Source organism: Hordeum vulgare, chromosome 5H (genome assembly GCF_904849725.1).
Source record: "Hordeum vulgare subsp. vulgare chromosome 5H, MorexV3_pseudomolecules_assembly, whole genome shotgun sequence".
NCBI classification, from domain to species: Eukaryota; Viridiplantae; Streptophyta; class Magnoliopsida; order Poales; family Poaceae; genus Hordeum; species Hordeum vulgare.
The window spans coordinates 240947687-240957731 of record NC_058522.1 but is presented as its reverse complement, the minus strand read 5'-3'; the positions used below and the strand labels follow the sequence as shown (position 1 = coordinate 240957731).

The 10045-nt window shown below is 46.9% G+C and overlaps 1 long non-coding RNA gene across 1 annotated transcript; it reads right to left on the bottom strand.

The window, feature by feature from the left end:
- Positions 1–8058: 8058 nt before the first annotated feature.
- LOC123395712 lies at positions 8059–9108 on the bottom strand. Its single transcript, XR_006609815.1, has 2 exons — positions 8760–9108; positions 8059–8661 (listed from the first exon to the last, which is right to left on the bottom strand). It is a non-coding gene; the product is annotated as an uncharacterized LOC123395712 (long non-coding RNA).
- Between the last annotated feature and the right edge of the window lie 937 nt (positions 9109–10045).

Sequence of the window (10045 nt, the reverse complement as noted above, 5' to 3'; positions counted from 1 at the left end):
TTTGAAGAATAAAATAAAACCCATTTTTACAAAAGAATAAAATAAAACCCCTTTTATAAATAAAATGCGACTCTAGTTTTGAAATAAAACAAAAGAAGAAATAAAAGAAAAACCCAAGGGGTTGCCCCCACATTTAATAAAAGAATTTTTAAAAGAAGACAAACTTTTTAAAGGGGGTTAAAACTGAAATCTTTTACGCAACCACAAAATAGAATAGAGAGGAGAGAAGGGTGTTACTATCACACTTGAAGCACACACACTCAAAACACCACACGCAAGAGATGATGCAAGATGCCATACATGATGCGACGATGCAACCTAAATGATGATGCAACAAATAAAAATAACACACGACGGAAACGGAATAGAAGGGGGAATCGTCTGGGGCGTCGGTCTCGGGCTGTCACAACACTCCTACACTACAAGAGGATCTCGCCCCGAGATCCAAGAATGAAAGGGGGGAGAGGATGAGAAAGAACAAGAGGTAAACACTTAGTCGCTTCTTTGACAAACGAGTGAAACCAACGATCTTTGAAGGTTGCAAAGCGATGAAGAATGATATGAGAAACAAGCAAGAATTCACAGAAAATTTCGGCAACACTTCGGTAGGAAAATGGGATAAAAAATTCGATAAGAAGAGAGAATTAGACAATATACATAACAAACAACTAAATAGAACGAGGGAACACCATGATCTTGATAGAACAACATAAATAGACCCAAAAGAGCAACATCACAATGCCTCCGGAACAATAGAATAGGAACTAGCTCAAGCGGAAGAAGAGAATGAAGAAAAGAATGACAACTATCATCACAATAGAGTTGAAGAGCCTCCGGACAGAGGATTGACGTAGTAGATGGAAAACCAACAACGAAGAACAATACAGTAGTGGGCTTACGAAAATCATCTCAACATTTATGAGGTGACAACCAACCACTAAAAGAAACAAGGATAGATTGGGAGAAACAAGATATGAACAATTCTTACACCAAGAGACACATTGAAAGCTGGGATTAATGACAAGCAACATGATAGCAACAGTCCATAGGAAAAGCTTTAGGTGGAGTCTAAACCAAGATAGCTCAATGAAGAAATCATGGGTTGAAATATCTCATGATCAAAGAATTGGTGGGTTTAATTATCTCATTCTTGAAAGGAAAACTCTTCGAGGCTCCTACACTAACAAGAGTGCTATAATACCACCTCAAAGGATAAAAGAAGAACAAATGCACTGAAATGCAAGGGAAAGAATGCTTGAGGTTCTCCAACAAGAATCTTGAAGAACACTTGAGAAAGAATTGACATCATGATCCACTCCGGAAGAAAAATTGAAACCATTTGATGAAACAAGAATAAGAATTATGTGATGCTTATCCTTCATCAAATTAAATTGATGACAAGCAATGGATTTAGCATACAACTTAATCTTCTAAAAAGATTGAGGAGAGATATGAGCACAAACTAGAAGAATTTATACAAGAAACATCGGTGAGAATTGAAATGAACGAGGCAACCATCAATGAATGGAAAAACATGAGAAAGAAGGGATGATGAGCCACCTGAGAGAAAACTATAACAAGGCACCAGAATAATCGAGAGACGAACGAAGATACAACAATTGAGAAGAATTAGAGAACGAAAGCTGCAAGCTGAGAACGAAGAAGTCTTCTGAAATGATGGCCTTCGAAGGATCGAGAATGAAAACAACTCAGAAAAGCATCGGATAGGACGAAAGGGATTGCTCATGAATGACAACAAATGAGAGGAAAACACGAAGCTGAGATGACAATCTTCACGAGAATGGAACAAGACTTGAGAGAAACACTCTTTCAGACTTCCAAGCTGAGAATGAAGAGGAGAACACCACCAAGAATTAATGAGACACTCCGGAATAAAGAATAATGAAAGGTTGAGCCAAATATGAGAATTAATTCAAATAGATCTTGAAGAAATAATATGACTGATGGAAATCATACTTACGTCATAGTTGAAAAGATTTAGAGATCTCCGGGAAAAGATTAAAAGAGCCAGGAGAGACCCTGGGAAAGAACTTGTGGGTTATGGGCCCACTCAAAGAAATCACCGTTAGAAAAGATTTCTTAGAAGAGAGATATTACACCGGTATAAGAGAAGTAGATGAGGTTTAGAACCTCGAAATAATGAGAGATCTGAAACAATAAACTCAGAGATATCTTCAACACTCCGGATAGGAAAGAGATGAATGAATAACATGATAGGCTGATAAGAATTCCCAACATAGGAAGGAATTACAAGGATGAATAGGATATAATGAATACAGACAACTGAATTAAATTCACTGAAAAAGATAACACGATTGAAGGAATGATGCACTAGAATTCCTGAGAATCTTCACAATGAATCACCGGCTAAGAGAGAAAAGAACAGACAGCGGAAGAACAATGAAATGAAATGCACTTGGATGACATCCAATCACTGAAGAAAAGGGCAGGAGGGCGGGGAAAACAAGGACAACTTGGGACAGATGAGATCAACTCCGAAAAGAAAAGAGATATTGATCTTGCAAAATAAGAGAGGATAGAATTCACTTGGAGAGAAACACACCGGGTGGAAAAGGATTGATATGACAACTCTGGTTGACAAGAATTGATAAGACAACTGATTGAGAAAAAGAATTAGCGCTCACATAAAAATATGAGAACACAGATTAGGAAAGATCTGAAATCACCACTTGACATTGAAGCAACTTGAATTACCATATTCAGCAAAACAAAGGGATGAGGCTTATGAAACAAGCCAGAACAAACTCATGAGAAAGATCTCCGTTTGATATTTTCGTGGACAGGATCGCACGGGCTCGAACCTTACAGTAGCCATCAAGTGTAAGGCAGTGCACCCAACATACGAAGCGTCCCCGAGTCGTAGCAAGCTACAAGGACTCTTTAAGACACAACGAGAACCGCTGTAAGTCGACCGTCACCAAACGAATCCACTAGATGTCGAACCCCGACCTAACATCATGCATTTGTTGGAAGATTGTCCTATAAGTTACTACTTGAATTCCCACCTAAGAATTCCCGAAATATCTGGTCATGCAATCTGGTACACGGATACAAGGAGTAATAATCACACAACTCCTATACTAACCCGTCACCTGTATCACATCTGTCAACACACAACCAGAATCTCGGACCTTCATCTACAACAGACCCTCGTGATCATAACGATACAAAGTATGGCAGTACTCCCGAACAATCTGCACCAGTACTGGGGACATCGGGGTTATCTCGCTACTACTAGTATTGAAGCAATTACGAACATCCTTCGTTCTGAGATACTCAGAAATCTGAATGATAACGATGTGCTCGAGAATTTCCTAGAGCTCAAGTCCCCGGAAGAAATCAAGTCAGACAGGAGGCACCAAGACAGAACTCCGTCACATCGGCATCATATAGATCCCAAAATATCCGCGTGATCCTAATTTTTTTAGTGAGAAGAGGAGTAGAATTAAAATATTACGTCAAGATTCCTCACGAGAGCATAGAAAAGGAGAAAAAAGAATCCTACTCTCCGATATATAACTAGACTCAAGCAGTTTTTCACTAGACTCGACTCGGCCAAGTTCGATCAATCAAGGGGGCTCCTAGGTCGGTACTGCTCTGATACCAACTTGTCACGCCCAAGATGCGATCGTATCCTCAATTTGGCACGAGGGCCTCGTCAGGGATGGAAGCGCATCTTGCGTGTCGCAAGAATGGATATCGTTACAAGTACATGTACTGAAAAGAAGAGATATATATAAAGAGTTGGATTACACTCGCCACAAGCTACATCAGAGTCACAGCAGTACAATACATAATCATCATGAATAAGAGCAGGGTCCGACTACAGACGAAAACAAACGAGAAAAGAAGAACGACGTCCATCCTTGCTATCCAAGGCTGCCGGCCTGGAACCCATCCTAGATCGATGAAGAAGAAGAAGAAGCAACTCCAAATGTACAATCAACGCGCTCGCGTCAAGTAACCTTTACCTGTACCTGCAACTGGTGTTGTAGTAATCTGTGAGCCACAGGGGACTCAGCAATCTCATTTCCAAAGGTATCAAGACTAGCAAAGCTTAATAGATGAGGCATGGTTAAGTGGTGAGGTTGCAGCAGCGGCTAAGCATATATATATGGTGGCTAACTTACGAGTACAAGAAATAACAGGGGGAAGATCTACGCATAGCGGACGTGAACTACTGATGATCAAATGAATGATCCTGAACACATACCTACGTCAGACATAACCCCACCGTGTCCTCGATCGGAGAAGGAATTCACGAAAGAGACAGTCACGGTTATGCACACAGTTGACATGTTTTAGTTAAGTTAACTTCAAGTTATCTAGAAACAGTGTTAAACAAAGTTTCCACGTTGCCACATAACCGCGGGCACGACTTTCCGAAAAGATTTAACCCTGCAGGGGTGCTCCAACTAGTCCATCACAAATTGCCACAAGCCGCATAGAAATCCTCAATCACGAAGCTCGCGATCTCGTCGGATTCCCTAGTGGAAAACCTCAACTCTGAGATTACCCAAAGCATCACCGGAATCCCGATGCACAAGATATCTCGTCAAAGGTAAAACTAATCCAGCAAGGCCGCCCGACGTGTCGACGATCCCTATAGGAGCCGCGTATCTCGTTCTCACGACACGACGGATGAGCGATGGTTACCATGCCAAACGCCGAGTTGCCCCGGGTAGCATTAATAAGCTGCTCTGTTTTGGACCAACACTCATGAGGAGCACTGGCCCGGGGGTTGATTAAATTATCCTCGGGTTAATTACTCCCTATGCAATTCATTAGTTATTAGGCAAATGTAGTACCAAAGTTGGGCCTTGCGAGACCAGCTTTAATCTAAAACGAATTATCAAGGGGGTCCCCATAGAAACCCCGATCGTGTTAGGAGCGCTCATTTACGGAACAAAACACCGGTAGCCGAAACTAAGGGGGGAAAGGTGGAACAAAACACCAGGCTAGAAAGGCCGAGCCTTCCATCTTTTACCAAGTATATAGGTGCATTAAATTAAATAGCATTTAATATGGTGATATGACAAGGGACCGATGTCTTCACATGGAAGCAACTACACCTGCAACTAGCAACACTAACAACAGGGTTAAGCAAGCAGTAACATAGCCAATCAGTGGTTTGCTAGGTCGAACAGGTAGAAGGTATCATGGCATTGTTGAGAGGCTGATATTTAACATGTGGTAGGCAACAAGACATAATCGGTAGAAGCGATAAAACTACCATGGCAATGATAATAATTGTATCTGGGGAAATGATCATCTTGCCTGAGATCCCGCTTGGAAGAAGAATGACTCGTGAAGTCGGCGAACCAATGTAGACGAACGGGTCCTCACATTCCGACACGCTTGCGGAACTCTATCGAGATGAGCAAACCGGAAACAAACATCAACACAGGAATTCACCACACGATGCACAACATGATGCACAACCTACTATGATGCATGAACAGATCAATGATGCAAGGCATGGCATGGCAATTCACCTCACGCAAACACTACACATTAAGTTAAGGTCGATATGCAACGTGTTGCATATCGACGAAACTCCACATTTAATTATTTAGTTCAGGCCCGTTTATTTACACGGCAATACTAAATTGTTGTTAACATGGCAAGGGGTGAAGCGGGTGATTCTACTTGTCATCCTAGTCGGTTAACACGCGGGACTTAGAACGGATCTACGGTTACAAGAGACGTGCAACACATGATAATTATGCCATGAATGTGTCATGCATGCAAGTTCACGACAACACGGGCAAGAAGATAAAGAAGCATGTGTCGCCACGGCGAGCGAGAGGGAACCATGGCGGCAAAACAGAAACGATGCCTCAGCAACGGTCCTATCCCAATAACTCAACGAGATATCGGTGTCAACGTATAGGGAGCGCGTGCATGACGAACCAAATAAAGATGGGGTGATCCCGCTACTGGGTTCCCATGTGTCGAGGGCATGACAAAAAGGAAGACAACGTGCAATGAGCAAACATATATAGGCACATACATACGGTTCAACTCATACAACATTTGCATTCGGTACACGACACATCCCATCGGTATACCATCGAAGCGTGCGTGTCGGAGCGTATAGGTTCGTAGCAGACGTCGTGGAAGTCATGGTCGACGGTAGTCGTACTCTTGGCGTCGGTACACGGGCCTTCGCGACGGTAGACGATCACGGTTCTTCTCGCCGGTAGTCGAACACTAGGCGTCAGAAGATGGGTCTTCGGCGACGGGCAACATAGCGGCAGGCCGCACAGGCAAAGGCGAGCGGAGGCCACGACTAGAAGCGGCAACAACTGACATCTAGCAACCTAGCTTAGCAACTACAAGCAGCAGCAAGCTACAGCACGCAGCAGCTAAGCAGCAACTAGCAAGACAAAGCGGCAGCAGGCAGGAGCTACTAGCAGCAACCTACGGCACAACAACTAACATCTACAACATGGCAAACAACACCTAAGCAACTATCGGTGACACCAGCATGCAGGCACCAGCAAGAGCATCGGCGGCAGGCAAGCATCCCCAACAGCAACTGGCAGCAGCAAAAGCTCGGCAGGAGGCAAGAGCTAGCGGCAGGCAAAGCACATCAGCAGCTACAACCGGCAACATGCATCACGCGATAGCAACCGCGCAAGCAGACAAGCAACTACTGCAGCAGCTTCGGCACAACAACTGCATGGCGGCGTAGCAGTCAGGAGGAGGAGGCCGGGCACGGCGGCACGGTGAGGAACGGCGGCGCAGGCGAGGGACGGCGGCGTAGGCGATCTGCTACTGCTCGGCCTGCCCGAAGCGGTCGTCAGAGGTGGCGGCTCGCTGGAGAGGACGATGGGAGAGGCGAAGCTCGGGAGACCAGGGGCGAGGTGACCTACAGCAGGGCCAAGGCGGCCAAGGCGGGCGCGACGACGGGAGGCGCGGCGACGACAGGGGACGCGGGGAGGCGACGAGGCGGGCGCGGCGTACCGGCGGGGCGCGGGAGATGAGGCGGGCAACCGGCACAGGCGGCGCGACGGGACAGCTGCTGGAGGCGACGGCGCGGCCATGGCGCGGGGAGACCTTGGCCAGGGGCAAGCCGGCGGCGGGGTAGGAGGCTCGGGGTCGGAGGGGATCGGGAGAGAGGGAGAAACGAGATGAGGGGATCAGGCGAGGGGGCAACGACGCACAAGGGAGGACGAGGGGATCGGGCACAGGAGGATGACGGCTCGGGGGAAGGGGATCGGGAGGAAGGCCTCGCTCGCTAGGGTTGGAGGGGCCGGCTGGGCCTTGGGAGGCTCCCCTCCCTCTTTTGTTTTTTCTAAATCAGAAAACACACACAATGGGAAAAAAAATTAAACGAAAGAAAAGGAAAAAAATACTTTTGACTCCTTTAAAACAAACCCCAACTATAAAATAGATTGGGCATTTTTTTAACGAATAATAATAAAACCTTTTTGAAGAATAAAATAAAACCCTTTTTTACAAAAGAATAAAATAAAACCCCTTTAATAAATAAAATGCGACTCTAGTTTTGAAATAAAACAAAAGAAGAAATAAAAGAAAAACCCAAGGGGTTGCCCCCACATCTAATAAAAGGATTTTTAAAAGAAGACAAACTTTTTAAAGGGGGTTAAAACTGAAATCTTTTACGCAACCACAAAATAGAATAGAGAGGAGAGAAGGGTGTTACTATCGCACTTGAAGCACACACACTCAAAACACCATACGCGACAGATGATGCAAGATGCCATGCATGATGCGACGATGCAACCTAAATGATGATGCAACAAATAAAAATAACACACGACGGAAACGGAATAGAAGGGGAAATCTTCTGGGGCGTCGGTCTCGGGCTGTCACACACGTCCATTTCAATTATGCAAGGCATGACATGACAATTCAGAATAGTCAAACACTACACATTAAGTGACGCTCAATATGCAACGAGTTGCATATTGACGAAACTCCACATACAAATTATTTAGTTCACTCCCATTTAGGTACGCAACAATATTAAATGTTGTTTAAGCATGGCAAGAGGCGAAGCATGTGATTTTTCACGGAATTCTAGTCGGTTTACATATATAGCTCATCTCCAACGAAGTTACGGACTAAAAGATACGAGCAACACAAGATATTATGCATGGGCTCATGGAATTCCAACCTCATGCCCCATGGATATAGGGTGCGTGCGCTAGCCAGCTTGGCTGGACATGTGCTTGTGAAAAAAATTCGAGACGAACATATGTGAAACCTAAGCTAAATCTTATGCACAACAACAAGACAAATATGGGTGCCTCGGATTCAAACCCCAGACCCCTCAAATTATAGCACGCTGGTATGGTCAGCTCGCCTAGCAATGCTTTTGTGCCAACAAGCAGCTCCATACTTAGACACTATGACAGCCAGAACAGATCTAAAATAAAACAACTTCAGTTACGAGGGGATTTTGCTCACATCAGGGAAACAACTAGACCGGCTTCCATGGTGAGACGACTGCAGGGAATGACGGAGAAGGGTTGAGAAAATGGCGAGGGCAGCTGGGGATGGACGGATCCGATCCTCGGGGCTCCAAACCCGACTGGTGATGGAGCTCCATGGCGCTGACAGGCTCCTGTCCATGGTCCTGGTTTCTACCTGACAAGAGGAACAAAGAGACAAACAAGGTGAGAGAGAGAGACGGATAGAGGAGGAGGAAGGAGAGATAGGGGATGCCGGGGTGGACTGGCGGGCACCGGTGACGCGGGGCTCTGCCGAGGACACGGCCTGGCCGCCGGCGACGGGTCCAATGGCCGGCTCTGTTGAGGGAGGCGACGGCTCTGTTGAGGGAGGCGACGGACGGGTGCGACACCATGGGAAGGCTACAGAACCAGGCCGAATCAGGGTTGACGGAGGATGAGTCGATGACAAGCTTGGCTGCACCGGACTTGAGGAGTTCATCGGCCACGGTGGCTTGGCTGGACCTGCACGGGACGGAGCCAGCCTGCAGCAGCGGTAGAGGCGGGGATGGCCATGCCCCGTGGCACTCCTGTAGCTGCGAAAAACACACAGAGAGAGGGAGAGAGCAGGGGGAGGGAAACGAGGAGAAGTGGACCGGAGGGACGTGGGGTCCTGGCCTGCTGGAGATGGGGTCTAGGCTAGTCCTGGCCAAACGGCCCGGCCCGTCACAATCGTGCCAGGCACGGCACGGCACGCCTGGGCCTGATTATTAGCCGGGTCGTGCCGTGCCGGCCCACTGGCGCAGCCTCCCGACCGAGGCACGACACGAAGGCTATACGGACCGACCCGTAGGCACGCCAAGCCCGCTAGCCTGCTAGTTTTTTAGGTTGTTATTTGGGCTGATTTTGGCCCGTTAGGCTATTTTTTGGGCCGACTTTAATATATTGAGCTGTGTTTTGGGACGATTTTGGTCTGTTAGGTTATTTTTATCCTATATATATATAAATAAATAATAAAATGGTAAACGGGCCGTGCCGTGCCGGCCCGCGTGCCCAGCCCTCAGGCCCAGGCACGGCCCGAGGCGGGCCGCGTGCCTGGCACGACCCGTTTAAGTCGTGCCTGGCTGGCATGCTTTCGGGCCGGTCCAGAAAGCACGGCCCATTTGGCCAGCTTTGGTCTAGGCCGAGGAGGACGTCCCATGCAGGGAGATGGGGCTCCATGGAAGGAGCTCGAGGCTGGAGCTCATGGACGCGACAAACTTGCACAGCGGGGAGATGGGGAACTAGACGCGTCCGCTGGTGCTACAGCGAGCTAATCCACTAGCCAAGAGGATCGAGGAGAGGAGGCATGTCCTCGGCACGAGGAGTTTGGTCGGTTACGGGATTGGATCCCGAGGAAGGAGGAGACCAGGTGCGGGTGGCGGCGGCGGTTGGACAGGGGGGAGAATTTATAGGGATTGGTCTAGGGTTAGACTAGGTGGTAAACATATAACAAAATATATTAGGGTTAGGACCCTCTGATTAAATCGGATGGTCGGAAATAGCTAGGTTAGGGAGTCAAGTGGACAAACCGATGACGGTTT